This window comes from Lactuca serriola, chromosome 6 (assembly GCF_051521515.1).
Source record: "Lactuca serriola cultivar US96UC23 chromosome 6, Lser_US96UC23_V15, whole genome shotgun sequence".
In the NCBI taxonomy this organism is placed as follows: Eukaryota; Viridiplantae; Streptophyta; class Magnoliopsida; order Asterales; family Asteraceae; genus Lactuca; species Lactuca serriola.
Window position 1 is genome coordinate 33,345,470 of NC_136413.1, and position 14,539 is coordinate 33,360,008.

Here is a 14,539-nt window from a genome sequence, read left to right on the forward strand (position 1 = left end):
AGCTTGCTAAAGAACCTTGTGTGTGAATAATAATTAATTTTCTGTTAATAGGAAGATAATTGATTAGCATGAACATCTATTGATTATTAACCTCATATGCTATGTGATCACTATGCCATATGTCTAGGATTAATGAATATGAAACTAGAATTAATAAGAAAATTAAGTAAATTCATGTGCAAGCTTGTAAGATGACCATCAAACAAGAAGTTAATTAAAAGATTAAATTAGTTAACTATTGCAAGTCTAAATTAACCCGAATAATTAATCTAGTAAATCTAATTAAATTAGACAACTGGCCACTGTTTAAATTAGTTTATTTGCTAAGGATTAGTGTAGTGAATGCGAATCTAATCACTTGAATCGGTAACCAACGAAAGAATTAATCCATCGCACCATTACCTTGAAATCAACCATAGAATCAACTAAGTTGAACTAAACAGAAGTTCCCTTCCATTTATTGAATCTAGTTAGTATTTTGTTTTAAGTAAGTAATAGTTAGTAAGTTTCTAGTCTTGTAAAGCTAGATAAAACCCCTACTTATTAATTAACTTAGATAAAATTAGTTTTTAATTTTAATTTGCCGTTCCCTGTGATCGATACCCTGCTTATTTAACTATACCACAATTGATAGGTTCACTGTATTTTGTGTGTTATTTGATAATTAAAAGTAGGTTTAAAACTAAGTGAGTTTGCACACATCAAGTTTTTTGGCGCCGTTGCCGGGGAACGGTTCTAAAAATTAACATTAAATTCTAATTTAATCGATCCTTTGTGTGGGATTTATCTCACACAAAGTTATTTAAGAAGCAATTCAGTAAGTAGAATTAGTTTTAATAAAATTCCGTTTTTAGAGTAACTAGAATTTTTTTTTTGTTTTTGCCTTGAACTCGCCGAGTGCACTCGTGCCGACTCAGCGAGTACATCGTTGTTTCAGTTTTAATATTTTATTTTTGTTCCTTTTACGCGTTTTTTTCTGTTTTGTTTACAGTTGTTTCATGACCCGAGGATCTGATACACCTCTGGTTCCCCCTCTTGAAGACCCGGAATCCGCACTAAGGAAGAGCAAAGGCAAAGCCGTTGGAGAATCCGCTTCTTCAAAGAACTTGCCACTCAAAAACCTCAAGTCTATTTTCAGCAAGAAGAGGAGCAGCGAATCCGGAGCATCCAGTGCCTCTTTGACTATTGAAGACCCAATTCAAGAAGATATCGAATACGAGACCGAGGAAGAAGAAGAATCCACATTCGAGCACGACTCCGAGTTTGAAGACGATTTAGTCATCACTATGGCTAATATCGATGAAGTCCCCATGGGGGAATGGAAGAAGAGGATGCGCGATGACACCGGCCCGGGACTTGTGCAGCCCGTAATTCCCGCAACTGCCACTTTCGAACTAAAAGACCATATTCTCGCTCAACTCAAGGAGATTCCTTTTTATGGGAAGGATCACGAAGACGCCTACAAACACTTGGACGAAGTGAATGATGTGGCCGACTACTTCAATGTACCGAATGTCCCCCGCGAGACCCAGCTTCTTCGCATGCTCCCAGTCATGTTCAAAGGAGCTGCAAAGGATTGGCTAAAGTCACTTCCTCCCAGATCAGTCACCACATGGGCCAAGATGAAAGAGGAGTTCATAAATCACTTTTGTCCACCCTCCAAAATAGCCAAGCTAAAGAAAGCAATTGCCAACTTCGAGCAACAGCCCGGCGAATCTCTTTATGAAGCATGGGAAAGGTACAAGAGTTTGCTTAGAAATTGCCCACATCACGACCTTAATAGCCAACAAGAGGTCTCCATTTTCTACGATGGATTCAATGTCACCACAAGTCAAGGTCCGCTCACGAAGAAGGCGCCCCCGGTAATCAAGGAGCTAATTGAAGAATTCTCTAAGCACTCTAGAGAATACCACAATCCAAGAAACGAAGTAAGTCGGGGAGTAGTGAACGCGGCAAATGATAGCATAGCGGCGGTGATAGCTAAGCTTGATAGTCTTGATAGAAGAATGACAAAATTGGATCAAACAATCCATGCTATGAGGGTGGGATGTGAAAATTGTAGAGGGCCCCATCTCACCAAGGATTGTGATTTGGATGAGAATGGAAATATGAAAGCTCAAGTCTTCTATTCAAGCGGCGATCGATACGACGAAAATTGGCGAAAACCTAAGAAGGAATGGCTCCCGTACGAAGAGTATAAGAAGGCTAAGGAGGAAAAATACAAGCAGAAGGAGAGGGGACTATATCAAAGAGAAGAACCAGTAGAAAAGAAAGCTGATTTGGAAGAAATGTTCACTAGATTCATAGCCACGTCCGAAAAGAGACACAATGATCACGAGGCTGCAATACATGAGACCAGAAACATGCTAAGGAATCAGCAGGCATCCATCCTCAACATTGAGAAAAAGTTGGGACAGCTTGCACACCAAGTGAACGAAAGAAGACCGGGTCAACTTCCAAGTAATACTGAAACCAATCCAAGAATGGAGAATGTGAGTGCAGTGACCTCCAGCAAGGAAGAAATATTCACAGATACACTGAGAATCTCCAAAAGGAAGACAAAAAGGGCAGAAGAGTCAGCTCCAGCAAAACCCGACCTGACTCGTCGAGTCCATCTAATGGACTCGACGAGTCTGTGCGTGAATGATAAAACTGTCAGTCCTTTAAAGCCATATAATCCTCCTTTGCCATACCCAATTAAAGCCATGCCTGCAGAAAACGTTGAAGCATATAGAACCTTCATTAAGCATGTTAAAGACCTCCAAGTTAATGTGCCATTTGTAGAAACGATGCTCCAGACACCGAAATACTTCAACTTGCTAAAAGGTCTTTTTGCTTCTATGAAAGATTTGGCTGAAGTCGCGGAGATACTATTGGGTGAGCTACCCGAAAAGAAGGGCGATCCGGGGAATATTATAATTCCGTGCCAGTTTGGTAATGAAGTTGTCACCCAAGCATTTACCGACTCGGGTGCAAGCATCAATCTGATGCCTTTCACTTTCTTTAAGAGGTTGAATTTACCGGAGCCAAAACCGGTAAATATGAAGATCCATTTGGCAGACAAGACTATAATTCATCCACAAGGCGTTTGTGAGGATCTCCTTATTAAAGTAGACAAGTTTATATTTCCGGTGGACTTTGTGGTGGTTGTCATGGAAGAAGACCCCAAAATTCCAATCATTTTGGGAAGATCATTTTTAAACACCGCATGTGCCTTAATTGATGTATGTGAGTCTACATTAACATTGAGGGTGGGTGATGAGTCTGTAATATTTAAAGCTTTAGCAGAAGCCAAGCAAGAAGAGGAAAGAAAAGAAAACATCTCATTTATCCATTTGGATGATGAGATATTACAAAAAGAACTTGAACTTTTGCAAAAAGAAGATCTAACCAAGTTTCTGCTACATTCTGGAGAGGATGGAGATGCTAACAAGGACTTGGAGGAGTTAGAAAAGCTACTGGAAGGAGCCGACTCAGAAAAAACCCAAGAAATGATGGAATACGATCAGACTCGCCGAGTCACTTTACTGGACTCGACGAGTCCAGTCGAATTTGATAACAACTTGGGCGATTTAGATCTGTTTGTTGCTAGTCCTCTGTATAGTTTGGATTTGGATATTTTTCCTCATTCTTTAGGAGAACAAACAGAAAAAGAAGACATGGATACGGAAGTTCAACATGCCTATATAGCATCTCTTAATGCAATTACACTTGAAGATGGGGTGAAGAAGAAAAAGAGGAGAATGGAAGCCCAAGCAACTGAGGATGATGCTGTGAAAAAGAAGAGAGAGGAAGCAAAACGGGCTTACAAAAAGAAGATTCACGCTTACAAAACGAAGTACAAACCACAAAAGACTAGGCGTGCATTCCCGATGCTGGAAGATGACGAGACGTAGACGGGAAGGAGTCCAGCTAACGACTCCTTAAAAAGAAGCGGTTGGCGGGAGGCAACCCATTGTTTAGAGTTTGCTTTCTTTTACCTTTTTGAGTTTTGTTTGAAATTTTTCGTTTTTTTTAGAATTTTAATCTTCCAAATCATCGGACATGTCTGCTTGAGAGTGCGTATGGACTAAGTGTGGGGTGAAATAAATTTTCTGTTCTTAATAAATGACAAGAATTTAAAAAAAAAATTGAATTGTTTGCAAGAGACTCTCCGAGTCTGCCCATGACTCGACGAGTACATATAGATTTCAGAAAAAAATGGCATCGCGACCAGACTCGCCGAGTCTGACCCCGACTCGACGAGTCGGTATTATTCACAGAAAAAAATAATAAAAAGAATTACTTTTACAACTAGTAACTAGGGTTTTAACCCTAATGAATTAGTTTCTTTTTCACGCACACACTCGCCGTGCGCCTCTCCCTCAATTTTCTCTCAAGTATTCAAGTGTTCTTCTTCCATTATTCTTCAAATTTTTCAAGTTTCATCACAAAAGGTAACGAATTTCTTCTTCTTTTCTGTTAAAAGCATGCTTCTAAGACTATCTATGATGGAAATTGCATAGAAAAAAACCGATTTTGAAAAATATTAAATTTCTAGGGTTTCGATTTTTCATGAATTATGATGTTTTGCATGTTAATTCTTGCCTAAATACCTTATATACATGTGTCTAGACAAAACCCTTGAAGAAATTTTGAGATTTCCTGGTCCAATTTAGACCGACCCGCCGACTGACTCGTGCAGTTCTTGCTACTCGCCGAGTCGTACATGGACTCGACGAGTCGAGTCGGGAAACATGTGCATGACGTTTTTTTTAATTATACTCTATGTTTCTGGGTTTTGTATCTTTGTTTTGCAAAAAGAATGTTCAGCAGGGGGCAAAGTTCTGGGGGACACCAAGGTGGATTTCCTTCGTTGAATTTCCCACAAATTGAGTCCGCTTCAACAATGCGGAAGTGGAAGAAGAAGTTAGCCGACATAAGGAAGAAGGAAATATATGTGCCCAATAGGATAGATTGGTATTGGTTGCAGGGAGTACGCTATGAAGAGGAGTTAGCTCCGTATCTTTTAAAGGAGTTTACCCACGAAGGAGAAATAATGATTTGTGATGGGTGGAGCCGGGTCTTTCGAATTCAAGAGCCGGTGTATTTGGAGCTATGCCTAGAGTTCTTCTCCACAGTATCTTTCACGGGGGGAGTGGATTGTTATCACCCAACAAGTTTCAGTTTCTGTCTTGGGGGTGAATTTCATCAATGTTCCGTGCTCGACCTTGCAGAATGCCATTTTTTGGAGGCTGGAACAAATGCAGAATGCCATTTTTTTGGAGGCTGGAACAAATGCAGAATGCCATTTTTTTGAAGATTTATTGGAGGCTGGAACAAATGCAGAATGCCATTTTTTTCGTCCAGCGGTCTACTCGTCGAGTGCACTAAACTGACTCGACGAGTCGCCTTGTATTCTCACACATATGAAGATGTTCGCGCTTATACTCGACGAGTCACATATATGACTCGACGAGTCATTCATTTTTAAATGAAGGGGACTGCTGATTTGATGCTGATAAGAGTACCACTTGACCATTTATTCTTCCCATATTGATTCCTGAAGATCTTACACTGTTTTTCCGTGTATTTGGAGCGACCCACACGAGATTTTGACACCCAAGACATGGATGAGATGTTCCCATGTCTAAAGTCAATTGAAGCTGGAGCTAAAATGAAACTGACCAACCTATCGACTGCTATCCCAGGGGAGTTTGTTCCAATTCCCTCTTTATTCTCTTTTTATGTTTTTATCATGCATAATATGCAATGAGGGCATTGCATAAAATAAGTGTGGGGTAGGGGGTTGGTTACATATTAGAAAATTTAGAATCTTAATTTAGACTAATTTTAAAAAATTTGTTGCATACTAAAAAATATTACTTAGGTTTTAATTTAGGAAATTTTGGTAAAAGTAAAATTAGGATTCCATGTTAGAATTGTGTTGATAATTGCATGAAGACCCAAATGTTTAGTTGATCCTATATACGTTCTAGTGCATTTGTGGCTTCCTTATTCCAGTGAAATCATGGGACAAAAACACGACCTTGCTCAGCCCGAGGGATGCAATATGTTTAGCAGCCTAAACCTGAAATGTATCCAGGAAGATTGTTATCGTTAGCCAATAAAGGTTGAGATTGAGCGCCCCTGCTTAAGCATGTAGGGTTTTGAGTGAAAAAAGTGAGGTACATGTAAGAAAAAAAAAAGAGAATTACAAGAAAAGTTGTAAGAATTTTGGAGCATCAAAGTCAAAAGTGAAGATCAAAAGATCAAAATTCCAAGAAGTTCAAAAAGTTGAAGATAACAACAATCAAACAATAAAGATGGTGAATTCAAAGAGATCAAAGATCAAATTCTCAAAGGAAGTGAAGAATTCAAGAGAGCTCCATAGTGGTATCGAAAAGTTGTTATTCTAGATTATGTATGCTTGGGTTGCTCAATTAAAAATACCTTGAGGGTAAGAGGTTTTCTACGGATGGATTCGGAGGGTTGCATAAAATGAGCATAGTTCGGGGTGAGTGAGCGAATGTTTATGAGGATTGTGAGTATTTGGAGTATGGGAGGTCCTTAGGAAAAATTTTAGACACAAATGCATGCGTTGCGGTCTTGGCTTAATGGCTGGGTTAGATTGGAGTTGTCATATGTGATTCTAATGTTTTAAAATTTAGTTTTGCTTGGGGGCAAGCAAAAGTCAAGTGTGCGGTATTTTGATATGTGCATATTTAGTTCATATTAAGTATAGATTTTTATTCATTTATTAGCTAAATTATTGCATTTTATGGACAAAAGGTACTTAAAAGTGTTTGAATTATATTTTCAGTCCAAAAATGAAGCTCGGAAGCAGGAGAAGCGGTTGAGAGATCAAGAATGGAACAAAGAAGAAAACCACCAAAAATAACACCTACTCGGCGAGTAGGGTCGACTACTCGGCGAGTCCGATCGAAGAATCGAGAAGATAATGACTCGGGATCCCAGAGACTTATCACAATATGGGGACTGAGAGATGGACTCAACGAGTGGCCACCTGACTCGACGAGTCGATTCGTATATATAAAGATAACTCCTCAGAACGATAAAGGAGAATTCTGGAACGATTCAGAAGAGTTTAGCTGCGATTGAGAAGGCAGAAAAAACCCTAGAAGACGACGAGAGAAGCTAGAATTCAATCCCGAAGAATAATTGAGGCAAAATTTCATCATTCCACTTATTCTTTTGTTTTATCATTATGGTTAAACAATTTGACTTTGTTTGTTTGCTGTTATTTACTTCAATTATGAGTTAAAACCTTTAGACTTCTGTTTGGGGATACAAAGCTGACAATATGGTCTGATTGATTGGTAGGATTAATTATAAGTTGGTGAATTTTTGTTATTTTAGCTTGCTAAAGAACCTTGTGTGTGAATAATAATTAATTTTCTGTTAATAGGAAGATAATTGATTAGCATGAACATCTATTGATTATTAACCTTATATGCTATGTGATCACTATGCCATATGTCTAGGATTAATGAATATGAAACTAGAATTAATAAGAAAATTAAGTAAATTCATGTGCAAGCTTGTAAGATGACCATCAAACAAGAAGTTAATTAAAAGATTAAATTAGTTAACTATTGCAAGTCTAAATTAACCCGAATAATTAATCTAGTAAATCTAATTAAATTAGACAACTGGCCACTGTTTAAATTAGTTTATTTGCTAAGGATTAGTGTAGTGAATGCGAATCTAATCACTTGAATCGGTAACCAACGAAAGAATTAATCCATCGCACCATTACCTTGAAATCAACCATAGAATCAACTAAGTTGAACTAAACAGAAGTTCCCTTCCATTTATTGAATCTAGTTAGTATTTTGTTTTAAGTAAGTAATAGTTAGTAAGTTTCTAGTCTTGTAAAGCTAGATAAAACCCCTACTTATTAATTAACTTAGATAAAATTAGTTTTTAATTTTAATTTGCCGTTCCCTGTGATCGATACCCTGCTTATTTAACTATACCACAATTGATAGGTTCACTGCATTTTGTGTGTTATTTGATAATTAAAAGTAGGTTTAAAACTAAGTGAGTTTGCACACATCAATCTTCTTCTCTAGCTCCTTGATGCAACACTTTCTTCTTAAAATACTTAAGAAACACTCAAAAAGCTCAAACACTCAAGGAAATGGCTAGGGTTTGAGGAAAAGGACTCTACGCAGTGGAGGCTGGGGTAAGGGAGGGTTTTGTGCTCATAATGTTGCTTATATAGTCCCCAAACCCTAAATATTAGGGTTTCCTTCTTCCTTGAGTACGCCCAGCGTACTAGGGTGCGCCTAGTACGCTCCATGTACCCTTATGTATGTGCAATGTACTCCTCCTGATCCCAAAATTGCAATTTAGCCCTTAGACTTTTCATGGCTTCACCCTTCCATCCCTTAGGACTATAAATGACAAATCTTGGGATGTTACAACTCTCCCCTACTTAAACTAGCTTTCATCCCTAAAGCCTGCTGCAACGAACAATTAAGGACAATGCTCCCGCATCTTGGACTCGGGTTCCCAAGTCTACTTGAATCCTTTCCGATGCTGCCACTGCTCTCCCCACATAGTTCAAGTGCTCTCCGACCTGAATATCATCCAGCGATACAACCACCTACTCATCCAATATGCGTCTTTTCAGCTGACCGACATGAAAAGCAATGTAAAACCAACCGAACCTTTTTAAAAGGTCTATCCTACATGCCACTTTGCCAACCTGGCAAAATCATGATCATCCAAAGTATCCAAAGCCCAATTTTCCCTCTTCCTGAAGCGAACCCTTTGTGATGACAGGATAAATCGTCCTTCAGCTCCCAAAATATCATACATAATCAATCCACTAATAAACACGAACACTCATACCTGGCCTAATTAGCCTCGAGCTGAGCATGCCTACGATGGGTCCAGTCATCCCTAGGATGGAATACCCTCGTATCCCACACATGTTTGGCCTAATTAACCCTCGAGTTGGAATACCAAAGATATTAGGTCCAATCAATCATAGGGTCCGGTCATCCTCAGGATGGAATACCCTAGATTGGAATACCTCTATGAACATAACTCGGGTCTACTCATAACTTGAGGTCCAAGGATATATCCTTGCGTCTCATCCATAATCCTCTGATTCGTCACAACCGAGTACAACTCCCCCGAACCCCAACAATACATCCATTTCGAACGCGCTCCAACAAGATGCCTAGCCATCACAATCTCTATTCCCACAACCTATGACCGTAATACCCTTACATGGTCCTCAACATAGGCCTGGATTGCCTCTGAGCCCACAACATGAGTCTGGTTTGCCCTCTCTAGCCCTCAGCTCATGACTGGAATGCTCCTGATAACCTATCGACACTGCTGTCGTCACTTCAAATGTATAGCACCCCATCCTGGAGATACTCACATCCTCCATTGCCCAAGAAGGCCTAATCAATGTCCTCCACAACACCAACAAGTGTCACAGTGCTGAAACCTCACCCTACACTGTCCACTTGTAGAACAAGTTGCTACCGCATAACACATATATACTTAGAACCTGATCATATAACCAAAAAAACCCATACAAACTCTTCAGCATACTCCATCAGCATGTTCAATACTTGGGGACAGACCTAATGATTTCTATAGCATAGCAACATACTCAATACCCGTACATAGACCCACAAACACATACAGAGTCGTCAACACGACTGGACCGCCTCACCAGACCTTCAGTCTATCTGGACCACTCTCAGAACCTTCATCATGTCTGGACCGCCTCTCTAGGCCTTCAGCCTATCTGGACCGTTAGCCCAGCCTTCAACCTGATTGGTACTCCCCACCGACCTTCAGTCTATCCGCACCGCTCTAAACTGTTGAGCACCCCCTTGGACCACCCCTCCTGGTGATCTCTCCCATGCAGACTGTTCTTACCCACTTGGGGTTCCAAACTCCTGATCCATCCCATGGAGTCTAACCCTGGCCTAACCCTAGGCCTAATGTCGATCTTCCGCCCTCTCGAAAAACCATGGACTAATCCCTAGCCTGCATATCTACCACATATGCTAAATAACCCGCACACCCGTGCTGAATGTACTGTCGAGCCCTAGAAGCTAACAAAACCCTCAATCTATCAATCCAAAAACCCTTAGAGTCGAGCACACCCTCGACCGAACACTCGAACTGAACTCAATTCATGACTAGAACCCCAACCTGGTTCCCCAAATTCTGCTATCAATCACAAATAAGATGTGTTTCTTATGCTAGGGATTTTTACCGAACCCCCAACCAACATAACCCTCAAACCAAGTTGCCATTGGGGCCTCCATGCTCCCTATCGGGTTGTGAAACATATCCCTGTTTCAAAACCTCTCTCACTTTTGCATCCCCGGGTAACTCTCCCCCACTTAGATTCAACTAAGCCTTCACAATACATGATAATTGGAGGATTCCCAATCCCTCTCACTTCCTAATGATCGATCTGATGACAACCAACTTTTTCCAACTAGTGCTCCATTACTAGCCAATCCCAATTGATCACACACTTCTAAGAACCAGATGAGTACTTCCTGAATCCCAGTGAAACCGACAGTCACTAATGCTTGAATGACCCCTCACTCAAGTCTTGCAGACCAAAAGATAGATGATCCAACTAATACCTTAGTGACGAGCTACTTCCCTTGGTGCTTTCGTCTGTCAATCACGAACGGTTGCTAAAGCCACTAAATCCTGATAACGTTGAATGACCCTGTTGTGGAACCCTATTCACAGACCTCCCACATAACACCCCTTTTCCAAAGGTGTTCCAAACAAGTTTCTCGCTCTCGGGCTCTAGAAATCATTCCATTCAGGGTTCGCACCCTGACTTACTCACCTGCTCAAACATCCATAGATGACCTGTAGTAGCTGAAGCAACCTCTGCCCTATACCATGTTACAAACTACTCCCAATACATATTCTATAATCCCAAAAGTGCAATAGGCCACATAATCAATCCTTACCGCCTGATACAAGGGATCCAAGGCAAACCGGACCTCATAAAATATTTATTCCACATCGACCCACCTACACTCACCGGCGCCGAAATAATGTTGCCTATCCCTGTAACCAACTGAGCCCGAGCTGGAATACAACCTGATCCTGGGGTCATAAGCCTGCTCACTCCTTTGAGCACAAAAAACTGAAAGGGCACAATCCTTGCCCTATAAAACGACAATCCAATATATCAATTTACCATTCCACTTCTAACTGCAAAACCCCAACTAAGCATAATCATCACTTCTTTTCGGAGTCCTCGCGACTCACATTTCGGCCTCGAGCAAAACCCCCGAGCCTCAAATCTAGAAACTCATGTGCTAGCCTCTCCCGCCCAACCCGCAAAATGCAACGAGTACAGAATATCTCCCTGATCTCAATTAACTGAATTCATCCGCCTATCAGGATATATCCCAGCAACAAGCCCCATAATAGAAAGCTCGACCAACTCCTCCTCCTTCCGTCATTACAACTATTGTGGCTGTTGCGGCAGCCGTCTCAGCAAGGGATGCATAGTGCTCGTAGAAATACTCAACCCTGGAAGTCTTAATAGACACGAACATCTCCGGCAACTGTCCCCGAACAATATTGATCACCTCATCCCGGATGATCTCACTGACACGATCCTATGACAATACTGGTCTATCCTGGCTGCCAGCTTCTGATCCTAACCCGAATCTGGTCTCAAGATGTCTCGAATAATCCATACAATAACAGGGAACCAACTTCCAACTAAACCCCAGGGGTTGTGACTTCCTTGATACGCGTGTGGGTCCTGTGCTTTCAGTAGTACGGGCCCATACTACCTTCCACACCTACCCATATTTGTCTCAAGTATCACCACAACACTCTAACAATACACATAGACATAGTGAGCGATCAATCCTCACTCCTAGAGGAATGCTAAATATCTCATAACTGACCTACCGGCCTCACACTACTCACTCATCCATGAAACTTCCACCAACCCTGTAGCACTAGTGTATGCTAGCCATACATAATGCTGGACCCTATAGACTTTTGAATATCTGATCCTGCCCTAAGCTCCCAATTAAACAAGAACAGAACATAAGGTCAAACCAAACATTCTCAGGATATAAGATCTTAATTATGCACAGTCGCGATGCATATTATAACACCCGTAGATCAGGGCTAGTTAATTTAGAGACAAGGAGCATCAAAAATGACTTTTTGGTAGAAGATTATTTAGAATGAATAATCTTAACTAATTTGTAGTGGTTGTGACAAGGATTCTGGATATATAAATAATGCCGAAATTCGAGTTATAACGAAGAAATTATGATGTGTCTAAGTTTCTCGACAGAACCGGCACGACACAGCGCGACGTAAAATATGAATTTAATATACAGAGATATCTAGCCTTAGTGATCTAAATGAAAGTCGTATAATATGCTAAACCGAGAGCGTGCATAAAAAGAACGCTCAAATCTGATTTCGTATGAGGAAGTTATGGTTTTCCGAAGTTTCGACTTAGCGCTATGCAGCCCAAATACTCGATTTGAGATCGAGCGGTTTTTAGCCGAAAGAATCTAAATGAGAGTCGAAGATCTCATCGATAGAAGTCCAGCTGTAAAAAGACAGACGTAAACGGACGTCGGATGAAGAAGTTATGAATTTCTAATAGAGTTTTCCTGTACCGGCATAGTAAAAATAATATAAAAGTAATATAGTTATAATATATTAAAAATAAGTTCAAAATTAGTCGACGAAGTCTAAATGAAAGTTGTAGATATTGTTTTTACCTATGCGTCATTATAAAGAACGTCGAAAACAAAGTTCGTATGCGAAAATTATGAATTTCTGAAGTTAGGGGCGCGAACCCCAAAGCTGTGTCAGTGGCCACGACGTGGAAATAGTGCCCACGATGTGGCATGACTTCTAACGCCTTCTGGAGCCTGATAGAGCAAGTGGACGATGACACATGCAATGACGTTCAAGCCCACGACGTGAAAACACTATTCACGACGTGGAAAATGACTGCCCTATAAATAGATTTGAAGGGGCAGCCGGCCAAGATTGCTAATTCACCCTTCTCTCACCCATATTACCTCGATTTGTATGCAAAGAAGTACCCCCCGAATCCCCGGTATTAACCCTGAGACCCGAAGCAAGTACATAAGCCTCGAAGATCTCGAGAAGAAAAGAATTTCCGAGCCGAAGCTCTGCCCGCGAGAAGTCCAGTGTGTAAAGTGATCCCGGTTTCACCGAAGAATACTATTTGAAGAGCCATAGTGTTGTCTGATCATCTTCTAATCAAGTGAGTGTGTAGTCCCTTTCATAAACACGATATTAATACAAGTATTGTTTGAATGTATTAAGTATATGTTCTGGGTGAGTGTGTAGTTACTCTCTTCTAACACATAAATACGAAGTATTTGCTATGAAATACTTGCTATGTGTTTATATAATGTTGTTTATTTGAGATGAGTGTGGAATGGATGTTTTATATAGTTTTAAATGAGTCAAACTGTATATGTATTTTATATCTACAAATATGTTGGGTAGGACATGGGTAGATGAGAACCGTGAGTATGGATCAGATCAAGAGGTTAGTTTTAGATCCGTGAGTATCGATTAGACCCATAGGTTAGTTTTAGATCCGGGAGTATGGATAAGGTAAAGAGATAAATTTGCTATTAGTCCGGGAGTATGGATTAAGACTAAGTTAATTGTCCTTAGTTTGAGAGTATGGATTGGGCACGGTTATAGATCCAGGAGTATGGATCAGATATGGATTAAGACTAAGTTAATTGTCCCTAGTCCGGGAGTATGGATTGGGTACAGTTATTGATCCGGGAGTATGGATCGGATCGGGATTAAGGTATAGTTAATTTTCCCTATTCCGGGAGTATGGATTGGGTACAATTATTGATCCGGGAGTATGGATCAGATCAGGAGGTTAATTTTAGATCTGTGAGTATGGATCGGGTAGTTCTAGATCCGTGAGTATGGATCAGGGGAAAAGGTTGGTTTTAGATCCGTGAGTATGGATCAGGTGAAAAGGTTAGTTTTAGATCCATGAGTATGGATCAGGTGAAGAGGATAATTTTAGATCTTTGAGTAGGGATCAGGTATAGAGGAAAATTTTAGATATGAGAGTTTAGATCGTGTCGTTGTGAGGATCAATGGGGGTGGGATAAGAGTTGCCTTTATTTGGTGAAATTGTACAAGTTTGAAAGTTCTATTTATATAAATATATGATATAACATTATGGGATGAAAACCTTATATGCTCACGAGGCTCCCAAGCCTGACCCTCTCAGTTTTCTTTGTATTACAGGTTATGGTACGAGAGCATAAGTTGGCTGACATAACATGAGATAATGGATTATAGGCCATTAGTTATAAATAACTGTTGTAAGGTCTAATCTGTTCTGTTTATGCTTTTGGTCTGTATACATGACATCCCGAGATTTTGTTATATAATGAAAATACATTTGTTTAAGAAATGCTTTGATAAATTCTTATCATATTTTGTTTTGGGAACAAATTCTGCAACTGTTTTCTTT

General features: G+C 40.2%; 1 non-coding gene across 1 annotated transcript; it reads right to left on the reverse strand.

Annotated features, from left to right (window-relative positions):
- Positions 1-1,670: 1,670 nt before the first annotated feature.
- On the reverse strand, positions 1,671-1,777 carry LOC145060861 (small nucleolar RNA R71). Its single transcript, XR_013687043.1, has one exon. It is a non-coding gene; the product is annotated as a small nucleolar RNA R71 (small nucleolar RNA).
- Positions 1,778-14,539: the final 12,762 nt, after the last annotated feature.